Here is a 23,933-nt window from a genome sequence, read left to right on the forward strand (position 1 = left end):
CTAAGTTGCTTAACTTATTGGCATATAATTGTTGGCATATAGCTGTTGATAAAGATTTCTGATGGTTGTTTCTATTTCCTTGGTGTTAGTTGTGATCTCTCCCTTTTCAGTCATAATTTTATTAATTTGGGTCTTCTCTCTCTTTTTTTTTGGATTAGTTTGGCCAATGGTTTATCAATCTTATTGATTCTTTAAAAAACCAGCTTCTAGTTTTATTGATGTGTTTTACTGTACCTCTAGTTTCTATCTTATTGATCTCTGCTCTAATTTTGATTATTTCCCTTCTGTGCGTGGGGTTTGCTTAATTTGTTGTTGATTCTCCAGTTATTTAAGGTGTAAAGAGAGCTGTTGTATTCTGAATTTTTCAATTTTTTTGAGGGAGGCTTGGATGGTTATATATTTTCCCTTTAGGACTGCCTTTGCCGTATCCCATAGGTTTTGGACCAATGTGTCTTCATTCTCATTGGTTTCCATGAATCGTTTAAGTTCTTCTTTGATTCCTGGTTGGTCCATTTTTAAGCAAGGTGGTCTTTAGCTTCCAGGTGTTTGAATTCCTTCCAAACTATTTCTTGTGGTTGAGTTCCAGTTTCAAAGCATTGTAGTCTGAGAATATGCAGGGAATAATCTCAGTCTTTTGGTATCTGTTGAGTCCTGATTTGTACCCAGTATGTGGTCTATTCTGGAGAAAGTTCCATGTGCACTTGCAAAGAATAAGTATTCTGTTGTTGTATGGTTAAATGTTCTGTATATATCTATAAGGCTCATCTAGTCCAATGTGTCTTTCGATGCTCTTGTTTCTTTATTAATTTTCTGCTTGGATGATCTGTCTATTATTGAGAGTGGCATGTTAAGATCCCCTAATATTAATGTATTCATATCAATATGACTCCTTAACTTGATTAACAGTTGTCTTATGTAGTTGACTGCTCCCATATTGGGGGCATAAATATTTACAATTGTTAGATCTTCTTGGTGGATAGACTAACCCATTTCACTTTTATCCTTACTTTCTGAGAGGGGATCTAATACCTTCTTCATTTTTTTTAGAGATTTTATTTATTTATTTGACAGACAGAGATCACAAGTAGGCAGGGAGGCAGGCAGAGAGAGAGAGAGAGGAGGAAGCAGGCTCTCTGCTGAGCAGAGAGCCTGATGCGGAGCTTGATCCCAGGACCCTGAGATCATACCTGAGCTGAACCACCCAGGTACCCCACCTTCTTCATTTTATAACCAAGGAAACCAGAACACAGAGATTAAACTGACCAAAGTCACACATCCTTTAAGTAGCTATGCCAGTCACTTATATGCAGATAATCTAAATGATACATTTACCTAAAGTGTACTTGAAACATCCTTCATACTTGAGAAAGTATTTATTTAAAATGCAGATGTGACCATATTGCCCCAAACTTAAAAATGTCAATAACTGCACATTACTATTGTGGTGAATTTTAAAACTTTAGCACGGAATTCAGGACTTGAATTCATCAGGGCTTGCCAGTCTCTCTGATCACATCTTCCAACACCCCCTACTCTGACACCCTAGTTATTCCAAAGTTTGCTGATTTTCCAAATGCTTCGTTTAATTTCATACTTTTATGACACATTTTATATCATTTTATCCTGAAATGGTCTCCCTCCTATCTCCAGTCACCCTGCAAACATCTGTTCATTCTTTAAAATTTATCTCAGGTGTCATTTTTTCTAAGAAATTATCCTTAAATTCTATCAGTTCCAGATGATCTATCAATCATTCTGCTATTTCTGTATCTTGGGCATTATTCAAGTATTCTATGTACCATTGCATTAAAATAATTTGTCTATACATTATGCCTCAACCAGACAAGTGTTTCTTCTCAAAGAGATCATCCTATGTTACTCCTTTTTGTGTTCCTTGTATCTAGAAAAGTATCAGATATATAATAGCACTTATTGAATAAATGAATGTGAAGATTAGGGCTTAACTTTTAAGTGAACTCTAGAACACCTTTCAAACTCCACCAATTAAATGTAAGTTTAAGATAGAGGAGTCAAGATGGCGGAGAAGTAGCAAGCTGAGACTGCTTCAGCTAGCCGGAGATCAGCTAGATAGCTTATCTAAAGATTGCAAACACCTGAAAATCCATCGGCAGATCGAAGAGAAGAAGAACAGCAATTCTGGAAACAGAAAATCAACCACTTTCTGAAAGGTAGGACCGGCGGAGAAGTGAATCCAAAGCAACGGGAAGATAGACCCCAGGGGGAGGGGCCGGCTCCCGGCAAGTGGCGGAGCAACCGCGCACAAAATCAGGACTTTTAAAAGTCTGTTCCGCTGAGGGACATCGCTCCAGAGGCTAAACCGGGGCGAAGCCCACGCGGGGTCAGTGTGGCCTCAGGTCCCGCAGGGTCACAGAAGGATCGGGGGTGTCTGAGTGTCGCAGAGCTTGCGGGTATTGGAACGGGAAAGCCGGCTGCAGAGACAGAGCCGACAGTAAGCTCACAGCTCGGTGTTACCTTGAACCGGTCGCAGGCTCGGTGAGCTCAGAGCGTGGCCGGAGGCCAGGCAGACGGGAGTAACTGGGCGCTGTTCTCTGAGGGCGCACTGAGGAGTGGGGCCCTGGGCTCTCGGCTCCTCCGGCCCGAGACCAGGAGGCCGCCATTTGTATTCCCGTCCTCCGGAACTCTACGGAAAGCGCTCAGGGAACGAAAGCTCCTGAAAGCAAACCCGAGCGGATTACTCACCACGGTCCCGGGTAAGGGCGGTGTAATTCCGCCTGGGGAAAGACACTTGAGAATCACTACAACAGGCCCCTCCCCCAGAAGATCAACAAGAAATCCAGCCGAGACCAAGTTCACCTACCAAGGAGTGCGGTTTCAATACCAAGGAGAGCAGCAGAATTCCAGAGGAGGAGAAAGCCAAGCACGGAACTCATGGCTTTTTTCCTGTGATTTTTTTTAGTCTTGCAGTTAATTTAATTTTTTCTTTTTCATTTTTTTTTTCTTTTTTTCTTCTCGCCTTTGGGTAAAATTTTTTTTTTAACTGTTACCTTTTTCTTTTTTAACGATTTTTTACTAGTTTATCTAATATATATATTTTTTCTTTTTTACATTTTTCTTAGGTGTTTTCTTTTTTAAAAAAAATTCTTTTCTTTTCTTTTCTTTTTTTACTTTTTCTTTTTTCTTTTTTTTTTTCTTTCTTCCTTTTTGAACCTCTTTTTATCCCTTTTCTCCCCACTCACGATTTTGGATCACTTCTAATTTGGTTAAAGCATATTTTCCTGGGGTTGTTGCCACCCTTTTAGTATTTTACTTGCCCCTTCATATACTCTTATCTGGACAAAATGACAAGACGTAAAAATTCAACACAAAAAAAAGAACAAGAGGCAGTACCGAAGGCTAGGGACCTAATCAATACAGACATCAGTAATATGTCAGATCTAGAGTTCAGAATGACAATTCTCAAGGTTCTAGCCGGGCTCGAAAAAGGCATGGAAGATATTAGAGAAACCCTCTCGAGAGATATAAAAGCCCTTTCTGGAGAAATAAAAGAACTAAAATCTAATCAAGTTGAAATCAAAAAAGCTATTAATGAGGTGCAATCAAAAATGGAGGCTCTAACTGCTAAGATAAATGAGGCAGAAGAAAGAATTAGTGATATAGAAGACCAAATGACAGAGAATAAAGAAGCTGAGCAAAAGAGAGACAAACAGCTACTGGACCACGAGGGGAGAATTCGAGAGATAAGTGACACCATAAGACGAAACAACATTAGAATAATTGGGATTCCAGAAGAAGAAGAAAGAGAGAGGGGAGCAGAAGGTATACTGGAGAGAATTATTAGGGAGAATTTCCCCAATATGGCAAAGGGAATGAGCATCAAAATTCAGGAGGTTCAGAGAACGCCCCTCAAAATCAATAAGAATAGGCCCACACCCCGTCACCTAATAGTAAAATTTACAAGTCTCAGTGACAAAGAGAAAATCCTGAAAGCAGCCCGGGAAAAGAGGTCTGTAACATACAATGGTAAAAATATTAGATTGGCAGCTGACTTATCCACAGAGACCTGGCAGGCCAGAAAGAGCTGGCATGATATTTTCAGAGCACTAAACGAGAAAAACATGCAGCCAAGAATACTATATCCAGCTAGGCTATCATTGAAAATAGAAGGAGAGATTAAAAGCTTCCAGGACAAACAAAAACTGAAAGAATTTGCAAATACCAAACAAGCTCTACAGGAAATCTTGAAAGGGGTCCTCTAAGCAAAGAGAGAGCCTACAAGTGGTAGATCAGAAAGGAACAGAGACCATATACAGTAACAGTCACCTTACAGGCAATACAATGGCACTAAATTCATATCTCTCAATAGTTACCCTGAATGTGAATGGGATAATGCCCCTGTCAAAAGACGCAGGGTATCAGAATGGATAAAAAAACAAAACCCATCTATATGTTGCCTCCAAGAAACTCATTTTAAGCCCGAAGACACCTCCAGATTTAAAGTCAGGGGGTGGAAAAGAATTTACCATGCTAATGGACATCAGAAGAAAGCAGGAGTGGCAATCCTTATATCAGATCAATTAGATTTTAAGCCAAAGACTATAATAAGAGATGAGGAAGGACACTATATCATACTCAAAGGGTCTGTTCAACAAGAAGATTTAACAATTTTAAATATCTATGCCCCCAACGTGGGAGCAGCCAACTATATAAACCAATTAATAACAAAATCAAAGAAACACATCAACAATAATACAATAATAGTAGGGGACTTTAACACTCCCCTCACTGAAATGGACAGGTCATCCAAGCAAAAGATCAGCAAGGAAATAAAGGCCTTAAACGACACACTGGACCAGATGGACATCACAGATGTATTCAGAACATTTCATCCCAAAGCAACAGAATACACATTCTTCTCTAGTGCACATGGAACATTCTCCAGAATAGATCACATCCTCGGTCCTAAATCAGGACTCAACCGGTATCAAAAGATTGGGATCATTCCCTGCATATTTTCAGACCACAATGCTCTAAAGCTAGAACTCAACCACAAAAGGAAGTTTGGAAGAACCCAAATACATGGAGACTAAATAGTATCCTTCTAAAGAATGAATAGGTCAACCGGGAAATTAAAGAAGAATTGAAAAAAATCATGGAAACAAATGATAATGAAAATACAACGGTTCAAAATCTGTGGGATACAACAAAGGCAGTCCTGAGAGGAAAATATATAGCGGTACAAGCCTTTCTCAAGAAACAAGAAAGGTCTCAGGTACACAACCTAACCCTACACCTAAAGGAGCTGGAGAAAGAACAAGAAAGAAACCCTAAGCCCAGCAGGAGAAGAGAAATCATAAAGATCAGAGCAGAAATCAATGAAATAGAAACCAAAAGAACAATAGGACAAATCAACGAAACTAGGAGCTGGGTCTTTGAAATAATTAATAAAATTGATAAACCCCTGGCCCGACTTACCAAAAAGAAAAGAGAAAGGACCCAAATAAATAAAATCATGAATGAAAGAGGAGAGATCACAACTAACACCAAAGAAATACAAACTATTATAAGAACATACTATGAGTAACTCTATGCCAATAAATTTGACAATCTGGAAGAAATGGATGCAGTCCTAGAAACATATAAACTACAACAACTGAACCAGGAAGAAATAGAAAGCCTGAACAGACCCATAACCAGTAAGGAGATTGAAACAGTCATTAAAAATCTCCAAACAAACAAAAGCCCAGGGCCAGACGGCTTCCCGGGGGAATTCTACCAAACATTTAAAGAAGAACTAATTCCTATTCTCCTGAAACTGTTCCAAAAAATAGAAATGGAAGGAAAACTTCCAAATTCCTTTTATGAGGCCAGCATCACCTTGATCCCAAAACCAGACAAGGATCCCACCAAAAAAGAGAGCTATAGACCGATATCCTTGATGAACACAGATGCGAAAATACTCAACAAAATACTAGCCAATAGGATTCAACAGTACATTAAAAAGATCATTCACCACGACCAAGTGGGATTTATTCCAGGGTTGCAAGGTTGGTTCAACATCGGCAAATCAGTTAATGTGATACAACACATCAATAAAAGAAAGAACAAAAACCATATGATACTCTCAATAGATGCTGAAAAAGCATTTCACAAAGTACAGCATCCTTTCCTGATCAAAACTCTTCAAAGTGTAGGGATAGAGGGCACATACCTCAATATCATCAAAGCCATCTATGAAAAACCCACCGCAAATATCATTCTCAATGGAGAAAAACTGAAAGCTTTTCCGCTAAGGTCAGGAACACGGCAGGGATGGCCATTATCACCACTGCTATTCAACATTGTACTAGAGGTCCTAGCCTCAGCAATCAGACAACAAAAGGAAATTAAAGGCATCCAAATCAGCAAAGAAGAAGTCAAATTATCACTCTTCGCAGATGATATGATACTATATGTGGAAAACCCAAAAGACTCCACTCCATAACTGCTAGAACTTATACAGGAATTCAGTAAAGTGTCACGATATAAAATCAATGCACAGAAATCAGTTGCATTTCTCTACACCAACAGCAAGACAGAAAAAAGAGATATTAAGGAGTCAATCCCATTTACAATTGCATCCAAAACCATAAGATACCTAGGAATAAACCTAACCAAAGAGGCACAGAATCTATACTCAGAAAACTATAAAGTACTCATGAAAGAAATTGAGGAAGACACAAAGAAATGGAAAAATGTTCCATGCTCCTGGATTGGAAGAATAAATATTGTGAAAATGTCTATGCTACCTAAAGCAATCTACACATTTAATGCAATTCCTATCAAAGTACCATCCATCTTTTTCAAAGAAATGGAACAAATAATGCTAAAATTTATATGGAACCAGAAAAGACCTCGAATAGCCAAAGGGATATTGAAAAAGAAAGCCAACGTTGGTGGCATCACAATTCCGGACTTCAAGCTCTATTACAAAGCTGTCATCATCAAGACAGCATGATACTGGCACAAAAACAGACACATAGATCAATGGAACAGAATAGAGAGCCCAGAAATAGACTCTCAACTCTATGGTCAACTAATCTTCGACAAAGCAGGAAAGAATGTCCAATGGAAAAAAGACAGCCTCTTCAATAAATGGTGTTGGGAAAATTGGACAGCCACATGCAGAAAAATGAAATTGGACCATTTCCTTACACCACACACAAAAATAGACTCAAAATGGATGAAGGACCTCAATGTGCAAAAGGAATCCATCAAAATCCTTGAGGAGAACACGGGCAGCAACCTCTTCGACCTCTGCCGCAGCAACATCTTCCTAGGAACAACGCCAAAGGCAAGGGAAGCAAGGGCAAAAATGAACTATTGGGATTTCATCAAGATCAAAAGCTTTTGCACAGCAAAGGAAACAGTTAACAAAACCAAAAGACAACTGACAGAATGGGAGAAGATATTTGCAAACGACATATCAGATAAAGGACTAGTGTCCAGAATCTATAAAGAACTTAGCAAACTCAACACCCAAAGAATAAATAATCCAATCAAGAAATGGGCAGAGGACATGAACAGACATTTCTGCAAAGAAGACATCCAGATGGCCAACAGACACATGAAAAAGTGCTCCATATCACTCGGCATCAGGGAAATACAAATCAAAACCACAATGAGATATCACCTCACACGAGTCAGAATGGCTAAAATCAACAAGTCAGGAAATGACAGATGCTGGCGAGGATGCGGAGAAAGGGGAACCCTCCTACACTGTTGGTGGGAATGCAAGCTGGTGCAACCTCTCTGGAAAACAGCATGGAGGTTCCTCAAAATGTTGAAAATAGAACTGCCCTATGACCCAGCAATTGCACTATTGGGTATTTACCCTAAAGATACAAATGTAGTGATCCAAAGGGGCACATGCACCCGAATGTTTATAGCAGCAATGTCTACAATAGCCAAACTATGGAAAGAACCTAGATGTCCATCAACAGATGAATGGATCAAGAATATGTGGTATATATACACAATGGAATACTATGCAGCCATCAAAAGAAATGAAATCTTGCCATTTGCGACAACATGGATGGAACTAGAGCATATCATGCTTAGCGAAATAAGTCAAGCAGAGAAAGACAACTATCATATGATCTCCCTGATATGAGGAAGTGGTGATGCAACATGGGGGCTTAAGTGGGTAGGAGAAGAATAAATGAAACAAGATGGGATTGGGAGGGAGACAAACCATAAGTGACTCTTAATCTCACAAAACAAACTGAGGGTTGCTGGGGGGAGGGGGTTTGGGAGAAGGGGGTGGGATTATGGACATTGGGGAGGGTATGTGCTTTGGTGAGTGCTGTGAAGTGTGTAAACCTGGTGATTCACAGACCTGTACCCCTGGGGATAAAAATATATGTTTATAAAAAATAAAAAATTAAAAAAATAAATAAATAAATGTAAGTTTAAGGTAAGACAGCAGCACTCCAAGTTATTACTCATTATGTCCAGAAAGTGAATTCTGCCTTACCAAATAGGATAGATTTTTCTTTTCTTTTCTTTTTCTTTCTTCCTTTTTTTTTTTTTTTTTTCTTTTTTTTGGTGGCGAGTAATTGCCAGGTTGCAATTGTTTATTTCTTAAACAAGCAAATTATATCCAGTTCCCTATTTAGTGTCATATTTACTGAGGAAATTTAATCTCATGTTTCCCTTTGTCTTATGCCAAGGATAAGTGGAGCAAATAAATATTTTCTTCTTATAATAAAAAAGAGATGAATGTTAATACTAATGATACTTATTTTTTACTATATAGCAGGCACTATACTCAAAACCAACTTATGTGATGACACATTCACTAACTCCATTTCACAGTTGAGTTATGGAAGGTGTAGAGAAGTGGAATAAGTTAGTAGTATCACCGCTGAATGGAAAGCAGTCCTGGTCTAATATGACTGACAGAAATGTCTGAAAAAAGAGCAGGAAGTCTATAATATGCTGACCAGTACATCTCTGTGAAGACCGAGAGGCAGGGAGTTCAATGGTCTTAACTCTGCCCTGCCATTAAGTGCTATACTGTGTCCTCCAAAATGCAAGCCTTCTTTCAGAATTGTTCTCTTGGTGCTAACAGGCTCTCTGCTTCATTCTCTGCATCTGAGAACTTCCAGTCCCTGAGTGGACCCTGGCCTTTTGCAATTGCACTGTCTGGTAATGTGTTATTTCCTAAACTTGAACTAGATTTCATCATAGGCACTCTTGATATATTATCTTCTCTCCTTTTTTCATAAAAGCAATATATCCTCATTGCAGAAAACTCACACAGAAAACAAATGTCATTCATAATTCCACAATCCAAATATACACTCCTAAAATTTTGGTGAATACAAAAAAGAGGAAGAGAGAGAGAAGAGGTCATATTTTTAAAATATAAATGAGGAGCAATTCACTTGAAATTAGATGATTCATTTATTATGACCATGAACATTTGCTCAAAATATCAAATAAATTTTGAATTTTTGCAACATATTCATAATTAGCTAATATTTCTTAAGAAAGTTTTAGCTGGTTGGCATTGTACTAGGTATATTTTAATAGCACTTTCCATACATCGATCTACAAGGTAAGTCTCCTATTGTTACTGAAATTTAGAGAATGAAGGTAAGTTGTGCAAGGCTGTATAGTAAACATTCAATATTTGTACTATGGTTTGTCTGATCCCAAAGCATAGTGTTCTATATGGTACCTGCTTGATGTTCAGTTTATTTAAACAGTCTCTCATTGGGGACTTTTAGGCTGTTTTACAATTTCTTTACAAATAACTTGGTAATGAGCATCCTGTATTAGAAATTCTTTTACTTGAAAGACATTTTTTAGAGCAGTTTTAGTTTCATAGCAAAGTTGAGAGGAAGCTACAGAGATTTTTCCTATCCTTCCTTGTCCCACACATGCATAGTCTCCCCCATTATCAGCATCCCCCACGTGAGCAGTCTATTTGTTATAACTGATAAACCTGCATTAGCACATCATAATCATCCAGAGTCCCTATTCCTGGTGTGGGATAAAATAGTCTTTAGATGTCAATAATATCCAGTTAATTGATGGTGTTGTTGAGATCAACTATGTTCTTAAAGATTTTCTGCCTGCTGGATCTGTCCATTTCTGAATCAGTGGTGTAAAACTCTTCAACTATGATGGCATAGATATTGTTGCAAATGGCAAAGGTTTCTTCTTTTTTATGGTTGAATAATATTCCATTACTTATATATCAAATTTTCTTTATCTTTTCATCCAGGATAGACATTAAAGATTGCTTCCATGTCTTGGGTACAATGATTTTATTCCTTTGGATTAATAACATAGAAGTAGAATTTATGGATCATATTGTAGTTCTACTTTTAAATTTTAAGTAATCTCTGTATTGTTTTCCATAATGGCTGTACCAATTTACATTACTATCAACAGTGTACAAGGATTCTTTTTATTCCATACTCTCTAGCTTTTGTTATCTCTTTTTGATGAAAACCATTTTGACCAGTTTAGGTGATAAATCATTGTAGTTTTGATTTGCGTTTTCATGATGATTAGTGACATTGAGTAACTTCATGTACCTGAAAAATACATTGGAAAAATGTATTTTCAGTTTTTTGCCTGATTGTTATTCATTATCATTATTATAGTTGTTGTTGTTATTATTTTGCTATTGAGTCATATGAGTTACTTATACTTTGGATATAAACTCCTTGTCATATATGTAGTTTGCAAATAGGCTCTCCTATCACATAGATTTTGTCATTTTATTGACTATTTCTTTTGTTGTATAGAAGCTTTTTAGTTTAATAGCATCTGATTGCTTCTTGCCGATCTTTGTTTTTGTTGCTTTTGATTTGGTATTGTACCCATAAAATCATCACCAAGATCCATGCCAAGGTGCTTTTTCCCTCTGTTTTTTTCTAGGAGTTTTATCTAAGATTTACATGTAAGTCTTTAATCATTTCAAATCAACTTTTGTCAGTGGTGTAAAATGGGGGGTACAATCTTATTCTTTTACATGCAAATATCCAGTTTTCACAACACCATTTATTGAACAGAAACTCTTTTGTCTTTTGAATATTCTTGGCTCTCATGTTAAATATTAGTTGAGTACATATGCATGAATTTATTTCTGTGTGCTAGATTCCTTTCCATTTTTTTATGTGTCTGTAGGTCAGTACTACATATATATACTATATATAGCTACAGTGCTGTATATACACACATACATATATATGTATACACACACACACACATGGCCTTTAATATAGTTTGAAATTGAAAGTGTGATACTCCAGCTTTTTTTTTTCTCAAGATGCTTTAGCTATACAGTCTTTTTTTAGGTTCTATATAAATTTTATGATTTTTTTCTATTTATGTAAAAAAACCACCATTGGAATTTGACAGGGATTGCATAAAATATATAGTTTAGATATTGAATAGTTTAGATATTTTAACAATACTAATTCTTCCAAACCATGAACATCAGATATCTTTCCATTTGTTTGTGTCTTATAGTTTTCAGTGTGCAGATTTTATACTTCCTTGATTTACTTTATTCTTAAGTATTTTGTTTTTTCAATGGTATTGTAAATGGAATTATCTTCTATTACTTTTTTAGATAATTCATTATCAGTGTATAGAAAAACTGATTTTTGCATATTGATTTTGTATCTTATAATTTTACTGAATTTATTAGTTCTGACAGTATTTGAGGAAGTCTTCAGGATTTTCTATATGTAAAATTATGTCATTTGCAAGCAGAGACAGTTTTGCTTCTTCCTTTCCAATTTGGATGCCTTTATTTCTTTTTCTTGCCTGATTGCTCTGTCTAGGACTCCAGTACTATTGAACAGCAGTGATGCTGCGGACAAGATGCTCACATTAGCTTAAAGGACACATGGACTGAGAGTGAAAGAATGGAAAAAGACATTTAAAGTGAATGGCAATCAAAAGGATGGAAGATTAGTTACATTTATATGAGACAAAATAGACTTTAAGCTAAAAATGGTTAAATATGACAAAAAGGGGCTCTTGGGTAGCATAGTCATTAAGCATCTGCCTTCAGTTCAGGTCATGATCCCAGGGTCCTGGAATCAAGCCCCACATCCAGCTCTCTGCTCAGCGGGAAGCCTACTTCTTCCTCTCCCACAACCTGCTGCTTGTGTTCTCTCGCTGTCTCTCTCTGTCAAATAAAGAAAAATAAAATCTTATAAAAAAAAAACTTTAAAAAATACTAATCACTGTTGGTTATGGCAACTGATGTTACCCTGATATATAAAATGAGCAAAAATAATTAAAACATCACCAATTATAATAAGGAATAAACAGAACTAGGAGAAAATGTCTACTACATATATGCAAGTGGACACTTAACTGAATCACAAGAACCTGTGATGATGATGTAATTCCATGAGTTAACAAATTTGCATGATTGAGGGCAAAGACATTATCTCAGTCTAATCCTAGCTCTACATAAACTGAAGGTTAAGCTTCTGCTAAATGTGCTGCTGACCATTTAGAGTGCTCAGCATGTATAGCTATCTCTGTGGGCTGGAAGGCATCCAACATATGAAAGAACAAGTCTCACCACACGTGTTTTACCTACTATGTTCTAGGTAATGTGCTGGAGATACAATGTGAAGAGATGGCAATTCAGCTTAAAATCTAACAATGCTGATAGGCCATTCATAAAAAATAGCAGCCTAATCAGAATGCCATTGTGCAGCATCCCATCTGATCCACTTAGATTTTGGATGTTTCTTTCCAGAGTTGGCAGTCTGCAAATGAAGGCAAAGGTTAAGAGCAATTTCCAGACCCAACATGACTTGATAGTTCCAACTATCAGTTGTCCCTTATTGATTTAGCTGGCAGAACCAGCATGTGCTCTTTAAACACATTTGTCCCCATGAAATCTCTGTGCACTTATTCTCTGCCCTGGAGGTATGTGATGATACCCATCTGATGAGACCCATCTGTCAACACCCAGCAAAGAAAGAACTGTAATACCATTTCAGGGATTGAAGCTTGCCATCTGCTAAGGTTTCAGCTGTGCCTTTTTAGATACTTCACTAAACTAATAAGGAATGTGAAGACATTATCTCAAATTTGGTGAGTTGCTATGAAGTCATAAATTAAATTAAGTGTAAAGCTGATGTTCTCACTATGAGACAGTAAGTTTCTTGTCTGGGTATTTGTTAGCTGAGCAATTCTTCTGGGAAGAGAATAAAATATATTTTATTGATAGGGCTCTTTTCATCACTTGTACAAGACTAAGAACTTGGCATGGTTTTAGGTGGAAATTTTGGTATTTAATATCAGATGTGTGGTTTATTTTCCACATTTTATAATTGTACAGTTCTTCCAGCTGCTCAATCCATTCTGGTCCAATGAGTTTTAAAAATGCAAATTCTAGTGTGAGAGGAACTTATGGCTGTTAGAAAAAAATAAAGTCACAGAAAAGTGAAAATTGAACAAAATTAATCCTACTTTTAACCATTTTATGTTTTTCCAGCTGGGCTTTTCCTATACATATTGGTACATGACTGAGAACCCACTGTGCACAGCAATATGCCCTATTCTTTTCACTACATTTTAAAAACTAGCTTCTCATTTTTTTTCATTATTATAAACTTTTTATGTTTATGATCTTCAAATGTGCCAGGCATATAAGCAATTCACTTGCAATTCTGCCTGAAATGGTCTTCCTCCCACTGTGATTATGTTTTGTCCCTTCATTTAGTTTAGACTTTCATTCAAATTTCACTTTCTCGGTGCCCCATCTCCTCCTTTATTATGATCCCTGGCGTTTATCAGTATCCAGTGTGTTATTTACTTTATGCATTTATTTTCTTTATTATTAGTCTCCTCCCCTAGAATGTTGGAATGTTTTTCACTAGTTTTAAATATAGTTTAAATATAGCTATACCCCCTTATCCACAAGGAATATGTTTCAAGTCCCCAGGAGATGCCCAAGACCACAGATAGTACCAAACTTTATATAAAACTATGTTTTTTCCCTATACATACATATGTATAGGAAATGTTTATCATAACCTATGATGAAGTTTAACTTATAAATTTAGCACAGCCAGAGATCAACGATAATAACTAATAATAAAATAGAAGAATCATAACAATATACTATAATAAAAGTTATATGAATGCAATTCTTTTGTGTGCACAAAATAGCTTATTGTATTGTACTCAGCCTTCTTCTTGTGATGCTGTAAGATGATAAAATGCCCGTGTGATGAGATGAAGTGAGGTGAGTGATGCAGGCATTGCAACCTAGCATGTGGACCAGTCCAGTGAAAGTCAACCAGATATTTCTGTGCAACCCTATGGAGAATAAGTTACCTTTTGCTTCTGGGGTTTCTCTACTGGTCAGAGGTGGGCCTGAAGCTGCCAATAGTCATATTTGTGCTTATATGTCGTTGGGGGACCTAACTGAGAATAAAGGTATCACAAATAAAAGGAGAACCAATAAAATAGAAATGGACAGGGTCTTGATGGCTTAACTTAAACTCCTGGATTCAGACATGCTTATAGTGCACCCTGTACCTTCTATTATATAAACCAGTAATTCTTGTTTTTCTTTATATGAGTTTGAATTTAGTTTTTGATGCTTACAAACTGTAAAAATTCTAGTGTACCAAGTAATTTTTGTAACAGGTTTTATTGACTATTCTGTCCCTTGTCCAACAACCTATACTCTTGTATAATTTTATCATAAAATTTAATTTTTATATAAACTGTGTCTCCTTCTAAGACACAATTTAGTTCTATTTTTCTATCGAGATTTAAGTGTATTTTATAGAATTATTAAAACTTTAGCAATTTAGAGTCAATCCAAGCTCTTATATATTTTATTATATTAACTTGCTTATTCTTCCAAATAAAGAATTATAGTATAAATAACTCATCAAAAATTAACTTTGGGGTTCCTGGGTGTCCCAGTTTGTTAAGTGTCTGCCTGCAGCTCAGGTCATGATCCCAGTGTCCTGGGATGGAGGCCCATGGGTTAAGTGTCTGTCTTCAGTTCAGGTCATGATCCCAGTGCTCTGGGATGGAGCCCCACGTTGGCATCTCTCCTCCTCAGGGAGACTGCTTCTTTCTCTCCTTCTGCCTGCCCTTCCCCCTGCTTGTGAATCTCTCTCTCTGTGTCAAATAAATAAATAAAATCTTAAAAAAAATAAATTGACTTCAACTATGTTAAATCTACAATTTGATGTGACAGTAATTTGCATTTTGACCAGTCTTCTCAATAATCACTATTCATCATTTCCAGCTGACTGTGAAATGTTACAGGTTTCTTTAATTAAAGAAGATATACATTTAATTAAAAGATATTCTGAAGTATTTTATCAATTTTCACTTCCTTATTTTTACCATTAGCTGATTGTTTTTAGACCATTCACTGGTTGCTGTTATTTTATGGGAAAACAATGTTAATATAAATATGTCATGTTTAGGGGCGCCTGGGTGGCTCAGTGGGTAAAGCCGCTGCCTTCGGCTCAGGTCATGATCTCAGGGTCCTGGGATCGAGTCCCGCATCGGGCTCTCTGCTCAGCAGGGAGCCTGCTTCCTTCTCTCTCTCTCTGCCTGCCTCTCAGTGTACTTGTAATTTCTCTCTGTCAAATAAATAAATAAAATCTTTAAAAAAAAATATGTCATGTTTATACACTGTATTAAGATCTTAAATTAGTTCAGGTGCAACACTTATTTAATAATGGTAGCCTTATGGCACCAGAAGGAGGCAAATGTCCACACTAGCATCTGTGATTATCATCTCATGCCACCTTTGCACTGGTCACCAGTCTTGTGCTGCCTCCAGTGGAGAACTACAGCCCAATCTACTGCTGAACTGTGGTCATTCTTCCATATGAGCATATTTAATAACTACTTAATAAACATTATTAAAATCGATATTTTAAAACATTATGTTAAAAACACCTGCGTATTCTAGATTCTCAATAACACTGTTTTGACTCTGAATACAATCCAATCACTTTGTACAACAGATGTGGAAACTCTCCAAAAATGTTCAATTATTTCTCAAGGTCAAATCACAGCTTATGATTCACTTTTAGAATAGCAATTATAATTGCAATGTAATTTAAAAGGTGTGATATTCATTATTTAATGATTTCATACTGGTGATAAATTATCACCAGAGCCTCTGCTCTGGATGCCCTAAGCGCTTCTTGGCAATAGTGTGATCTATATTTCTCAGCATATGTCTCTGCACCATGTTGCCTTGTGGCTTTGATTATAACGTTTCCATATAGTTTGGGGGACTTGAGGCTGTAGTCTTCTCTCTGACAGAGATAAGGCTTCCTTGTTTTTCTTATTTCTGAAGGTACCATTTGCCAGGTTTCAGTATCTTTTCCAAAATCTACTTCTATAAAAACATTAAAATACTGTCTAAGAGATGTATTTTAAAGCAACAGCTACCTTTAATTACTTATTATATTAACTCTTCTGAAATCACAATGTTTTCTAGAAGCTCGGATCTTGAAAGGGCAGTCTGAAATCCAGCTGCTACAACAGGAGAAGAGATTTTAACTAAGAGTAAGGACAGTGGGTTACTTGGGCAATCTCCATCAGTCACCCCATTAGCCACCTAAAATAGACCACAAGGTTAGTATGTTTGCCACTCAAACCAACTACAAAGCAATTCACGTACTCAAACTTTCCCATCCAGCTGCTCACCTCAAGCTCTGATTTCATGCCAATTCTGGAGCTGCCTCTGGGTTTGCAAATGTTTCAAATGGTGCTATTGCCAACTAGAACTTCTTGAAATGCCTATATTATTAGTCTATCTCAGTGTATGTGTGTGTGTGTTTGTGTGTGTGTGTGTGGGGGGGAGTAATGGGACATTTCTAGATCCAAAAAAAAACTGCTGTGAAGTCTTGAGAGGCAAGGCAACAGATGACTTTCCTAAGAATTGAGAAACTGGGAAAAGAGCTTAGTAAATTACAAAAGGTAGACTATTTTGCAGCTTGAAAAAATTATTGGTGTCATTTTTGTTGGATTTTATTTTGGTTTTTTCTTCTTTGGCTAGCAAGGAACTTGATATTATAAGAAAATGAATTTAGGGAATTCATAAATCCATGACCTTCTTAGGCTAACAACTCTCTTTCAGAATTAGTATTTGGATGGAACTCTCAATAGGACCAAATAACTATTGCTGTTCTGCTTAGGTGTTTTCTTTTTCTTTTCTTTTCTTTTTTTTTTTTTTTTTTAAGATTTTGTTTATTTGACAGAGAGAGAGAGGTCACAAATAGGCAGAGAGGCAGGCAGAGAGAGAAGGGGAAGCGGGCTCTCTGCCTGCTATGCAGAGTGCCCAATACAGGGCTTGATCCCAGGACCCTGCATCATGACCTGAGCCGAAGGCAGAGGCTTTAACCCACTGAGCCACCCAGGTGCCCCGTTAGGTGGTTTTTTTCCAAGATATGGGAAAAAAAAAAAAAACACCTAAGCAAATCAGCAATAGTTACCTTACTGTCATTATTACAACAGAGGAATGCCTCCTTGTCTAGAAAATAATTTTTCTTCATTGCTCATTAAACCTGTTTTTGCTGTTTTTCTAGAAATATTCACTGCCCAAATGCAGTTTCATTCCTTCAAGAAGAAAAGTTCTCTCTCACACTTTCTGGTAAGTCGATAATATACTTACACCAGGTCACATAACCTTCCCAGAACAACATTCCATCTGATTGGTTGCCATGGTAATAGGTAAGATCAGTTGCAGCAAAATAAACTGTATACTTTAATGATAATATACAAACAAATCTCTGAGGGTTCTTGGTTTACCAGTGTCCTAGACACACCAGTTGAGGACCACAGCAGTAATGCAGTGATACAGTACTAGCCAGTACGTTACTCAAATTTTTTGTTTATGCAACACATAACGGTATGTTCATTGTACAAAAGGTTTGTACAACTTCACATGCTTTATCACTGTGCATGCCATGCTCTTCTGTGCTTGGTTTTAGATAATATAATTAGAACATACCATGTATAATATTTGTATAGGACCTGGTACATACGAAGTGTTCAGTACATAGTAGATTGAATGTTTCATCAGGAAAGCAATCCAATCTAATTAATTAATCCAATCCAATTGAATTCAATAGGTATGGTCAGGGTAAACAGAAGTCATGAGACTGATGTCAATATATGGGTACAAGGTAAAATGAGGATGAAATGAAGCTTTTACATGTACAGTCACCATATTTTGGCATTCCACCATTAGCATAAGTGGTTGATAACTGAATAAAATTCCATATAAAACTGTGAAACTCATGTTTTCTTTCATAAGCTTCTTATAGAAAACTTCCAGGATTTCAAACTATATTTCTTTTTGAGACACTATTATACAGTATTTACAAAAACTAAAAATATATGTTATGTTATTATCTTAAGCTCACTTTAACATAATGCTTTATATTATCTCTGATTTATTTTATTTTTATTCATGTATATATCATCTGGTTTATGTATAATTGGGATCTTTTAACATCACAAATTACATTGTATATTTTATGAAACAATATTTATTTATTTATTTGTTTATTTGAGAGAGAGAAAGGGGTGGGGTTGGGGTGGGGGGAGAAAGAATCTGAAGTAGACTTCACACTGAGCACAGAGCCCAATAGGGGCTCGAGCCCATGACCTAAGCTGAAAGCAAGAGTCAGATGCTCAACTGACTGAGTCACCCATGCCCCTATATAATGAAACAAAGTTATTTTTAATGAAAACAACTTTCTTTAAAAATTCTTATCAGATGAATCTACGTAATCTTCCCTATTATTTTAAAGCCTACATAATATTACACTCTTAATCTTCTGTGCTCTTTCTCTGTTGTTGGGCATTGAGAAGGATAATATTCTGTCTTCACCAGAGATAGTACTGTCATAAACCCATCTGTATACATATATTTTCTTCTGAATTATATAATTACAAAAATCATGTATATTTTTCTTATAAGTTATCTACTTAAATTAGTTGAATTGCAGAAGGAAAGTATATATTTTTCTTTGTATTTTCTCTCTTCCAACTCTTATAAACTACCATCCTCAATGCTTTAATGTATTTCCTTTTGCTATGTGCTTAATTTTAATTTAGAGAAAATTAACCAAGTTTCTCATAATATTCAAATAAAATCTTGACTGGGATTTCATAATGAGTTTTTATTGTTGTAGTTTTTTTTTTTTCCCCCAATAATTTTTTATTTTTTATAAACATATATTTTTATCCCCAGGGATACAGGTCTGTGAATCACCAGGTTTACACACTTCACAGCACTCACCAAAGCACATACCCTCCCCAATGTCCATAATCCCACCCCCTTCTCCCAAACCCCCTCCCCCCAGCAACCCTCACAAACACTGACTTGTGTTGTTTTCTATTATGAATCACTTTTAAGTATTTTTTTAAAAAATTTCCATTGTGTATTTTTTTTGACACATGGGTTATTTATAAAGACATTTTCTAGTTTACAAGCATAGGAGTTATTTTAGTTATCCTTATGTTTTGGAGTTTTATTGCTGTTGCCTTTTGTGTCTTATTTATTTATATTTATAAAATTTATTTTTCTAAATTTAGACTTTAAATTTTTTGAGCAGTTTTAGGTTCACTGCAAAATTGATAGGAAGGTATAGATATTTTTCTTATACCCTCTTCCCATACAGAGCCTCCCCCATTATCAGTATCTCCCAGCAGAGTGGTACATTTGTTATAACTGATGAACCTACATTGACATCATAATCTTCCAAAGTCCATAGTTTATCTTAGGATTTGCTCTTGGTGTTGTATATTCTATGAGTTTGGAAAATGTATAATGACATGTTTCTGCCATTATAGTACCATACAGAGTATTTTCATGCTCTGTGTCATACAGTTGAAATAATACAATAAGTAGTCTTTCCAGATTGGTATCTTTCACTTAGTAATATGCATTTTAGTTTCCTCCATTTATTTTCATGCCTTCATAACTCATTTCCCTTTATTACTGAAAAATATTCCATTGTCCGTATGCACCTCCATTCACCCACTGAAGGACATCTTGATTGCTTCCAAGTTTTGGCAATTTGAATAAAGCTGCCATAAACACCTATGTGCAGGTGTCTGTGTGGATTATTCCTTTGGGTCAATACCAGGGAATGAGACTACTGAGTCATAAGAGTATGTTTAATTTTGTAAGAATTGCCAAACTAAAGTGGTTGTACCATTTTGCTTTCCCACCAGCAATGAATGAGAGTTTCTATTGCTCCACATTCTCACCAGCATATGGTGCTGTTAATATTCTGGATTCTAGCCATTCCAATAGTTTTCTAGTGGTACCTCATTGTTTAAATTTGCATTTCCCTGACAACATATGATATGAAATATCTTTCTGTATGCTTATTTACTCTCATTTTCTATATACAAACAACTCAAAACATGCTCAATGTTCTGAACTGATTGCTCAGTTTTTTTATTTCTGGGATCTGTATTTCCTTTTGGTTTCTCCAGCTTCTCTACAGTCAAATTCTATGGAAGAACAAACACAAAATTGTGTTTAGCTGGTGTTTGTTTTTCCGCACAAAGTTAACCAGCAGTTTCCTAAAGTGAGTTAAAAAAAAAAAAAAAACTTTTTAATGACATTTGATATATGCCAAACTATTTTCCAAAATGAGCATATAAATGTATTACTTTACTTTTGATGCAGCAGTACTCTGGAATCAATGTACTATTCACTAGACTAGCTTTTAAAATCATATTTTGAAAGTATATGTCTTATATAGTATATCTCTTTTTTGTTTTAACTTGAATTTATTTGAATATGAGCAAATTCCAATAATGCCTAACGTGTTTATTATTTGCATGTCCTTTTGAATCATTTTACTGTTCATTTTCCTTGCATATCCATTCACTATAATTATGATGTTGTTCTTATGATTGGGAAGAAACATTTCACATTTTTCAAATATTCTATTTCTTTGATAGTCATAGGAAAAAAAGGCAAACATTTTGAAATGTTATGAACTCAAATGGAAGATTAAGGAAACCAGAACTTCTGCCTGTCAGGAAGCAAGGATTGAGGAATGTGATGTTTTAATCATTGAAATCACATATGCTTAGCATTCACAAGGTGCAAACATTATATATAGTTTACGCAGTTCAGAGCCTTGTGTCTGGGTTAATGGTGTTTTTGTTCAGAAAAGAAGCTTAAACACTGGGCGTTTCTACTTTCTTGTAGTCTCACTTTACTTGGTGTGAAGTTGGCACTGGAGCATCTGTCAAGTATAACAGATGTTATCAGGAACAGAAAATTTGCTGCAACCAAGTTCAATCTGCTATTTGCATATGCCACTGAGCACATAGATTGTAGTTTCATCTCAACAGAAGAAAGACAATTTATTTCACCTGCAAGTATACTCCCTCATCAGCTCCTAGGGAAAGGACAAGATTTGATTTTCTTATTGCTATTCAAGGAAATACAAAGAGAAAGATTTCCACAAGAAACCCATAGCTCTAAATGTTTCTCTGTAGGATGTGGTGTTAGTATGGATTTTGTAAACATAGACAACAGTGAACACATGAGTGGCTTCTTTCTTGCATGATGAAATTAGATACATAAGGCACTGATTTCATTGAGCAGCTGTTTTAAAATCTTGGAGGCAGAATTGTGTAATTATATGGTTTGTTATTACATGGTTTTATGGTGACTTCAAGTCAAATATAAATATACAACACAACATTGTTAACTATAGTCACCATTCACAGAGGGAAGATGATATGAAGACACACAAGGGGAAGGCCATGTGAAGACGGAAGGATAGGAGGCATGCATCTACAATGAATGTCAAAGACTGCTGACAAACCACCAGAAGCTTAGGAAGAGCAAGGAAGGATTCCCCTATTGGTTTCAGAAGAAGCATGGCCATGCCATTACCTTGATTTTAGAATTCTAGCTTCTAAAACAATAGGACAATAAATTTCTGTTGTTTTAAGTCACCCAGTTTATGTTACACTTTTATTCTTATTAGTGGATTAAAGATTTTAATTTTATATTGTCTGCTTTCCTGTGAGACACAAAGTTTTTAATATATTCTATGACTTTCTACACCACTTGATTTAGCTTTGTACATATTTTGGATCTATATTAATATAAGAAATTGATCCGTAAACTCTTTTTTTTCTTGTTTGTTGTTGTTCATTTGGTTTGTTGTCTTTAATGTTTAATTAGTCCATTTTTCTAGACTGAATTTGCAAAAGCCTTTGTTTTACTTTTTATTATTTATTTCTAGAGGCAGCTTTGTGTCCTGTTTCATTAATTGTTTTTTCTTATCATAAATATTTCCTTTATCTTTTATTTAGTTTATTCGGATTTTCTTTTTCTCTCTTCTTAAAAATTGCTATGTACCTAAAAAATTTGGCCTTTCAGGGCATGTGGGTGGCTCAGTAGGTTGGGCATCTGACCCTTGGTTTTGGCTGGGGTCATGATCTCCAGGTACTGGGATCAAGCCTTGCATAGGGCTCCCCATATGGAAGGGAGTCTGCTTGTCTACCTTTCTCTCTGCCCCTCCCCCCTGTGCTCGCTCGCTCTCTCTAAAATAAGTGAATAAATCTTATTTTTTTAAATTTGGACTTTCTTTTTTATCCTATTTGCCTTTATTTTTCCCTCAAAATAATACTTCAGCTGTGGAATAGGCAAAACCCCAACCTCATCAAAGATGTCCACATGCTAATGACCTATCAGTAAATTATGTTACATAGCAAGGGGAAACTTAGGTTGCAGATTGAATTAAGTTTTCTAATCAGCTGATTTTCAATTGGGAAGATTATCCTGGATTAACTAGGTAGACTCACTGTAATGACAATCCTTATAAGTAAAATAGAAGTCAGAAATCAGAATCCTGTAATGTAACATGAAGAAGACTCAAGACTCTTTGAAGGTGAAGGGGGTCATGAATGAAGGAATGCAGGTGGCTTCCAGAAACCAGAAAAGTCACGGAGAGAGATTCTCACTTAGAGCTTCCAGGATGGACTGCAGCCCTGCTGCACCTTGACTTTAGCCAAGATCCATTTAAACTTCTCATTTTCAGAATGGTAAGATAGTAATCCATGCTGTTTCAAGCCCCAAAGCTTTCAGCAATTTGTTGTAGCAGCACCAGGAAGCTAACAGAGGCTGTATTTTATGAATTATTCAATTTTGAATATTTAAAATGTCCATTACACTTCATTCTTTGAACCATGATATTTTAGACTTATGTTTATAATTTCTCAGGTATGCGTTTTAAAGTTTACCTTTTTGTAATTGGCTTACACCATTATTACGTTATCATGAGAATATATAGTCTGTATAATGCCAATTTTGAAAACATAGTGAGAATCTTTTTTCCTAAGTTACCGATTTTCTGAATGTTTCATGTGTAAAAGAAAAGAATGTGTATGAGTTGTTGGGAGTAGGTGTCTAGATGACAGTTATGGAAGCCATCAGATACAAAAATAATTGCATTCTAATCTTTGATATCTTCACTGATATGTCATTTAGTTTAAAAATTATGGGAAATAGATAATAAAATTTCTCATAATCATTATGGATTGTTAATTTCTCCTTGCCATTTGTCAAATTTTCCTTTAAATGTTTTGTGATGTTGTTTAATATGTTATTATGTACAAACTCAGAATGTATAACTAAGCATATGCTTTATCCACGGTAGGGGTTGTATATATATATTTTTTATTAATTATTTTATTAACATAAAATGTATTATTTGCCCCACAGGTACAGGTCTGTGAATCGTCAGGCTTACACACTTCACAGAGCTCACAATATCACATACCCTCCCCAATTTCCATAACCCAACCACCTCTCCATACCGCTCTCTCCCAGCAATCCTGTTTGTTTTGTGAGAGTAAGAGTCTCTTATGGTTTGTCTCCTTCCCAA

The 23,933-nt window shown here is 36.0% G+C and overlaps 1 long non-coding RNA gene across 4 annotated transcripts in view; it reads left to right on the forward strand.

Moving 5' to 3' along the window:
- LOC131811389 (uncharacterized) overlaps positions 1-21,988 on the forward strand; it is a 175,575-nt gene extending 153,587 nt beyond the window's left edge. For all 4 annotated transcript variants that reach the window (XR_009345917.1, XR_009345916.1, XR_009345919.1 and 1 more), the window contains 2 exons: positions 17,586-17,650; positions 21,766-21,988. This is a non-coding gene — a long non-coding RNA (uncharacterized LOC131811389). The remainder of the gene's footprint in view (positions 1-17,585; positions 17,651-21,765) is intronic.
- Positions 21,989-23,933: the final 1,945 nt, after the last annotated feature.

This window comes from Mustela lutreola, chromosome 11 (genome assembly GCF_030435805.1).
Source record: "Mustela lutreola isolate mMusLut2 chromosome 11, mMusLut2.pri, whole genome shotgun sequence".
In the NCBI taxonomy this organism is placed as follows: Eukaryota; Metazoa; Chordata; class Mammalia; order Carnivora; family Mustelidae; genus Mustela; species Mustela lutreola.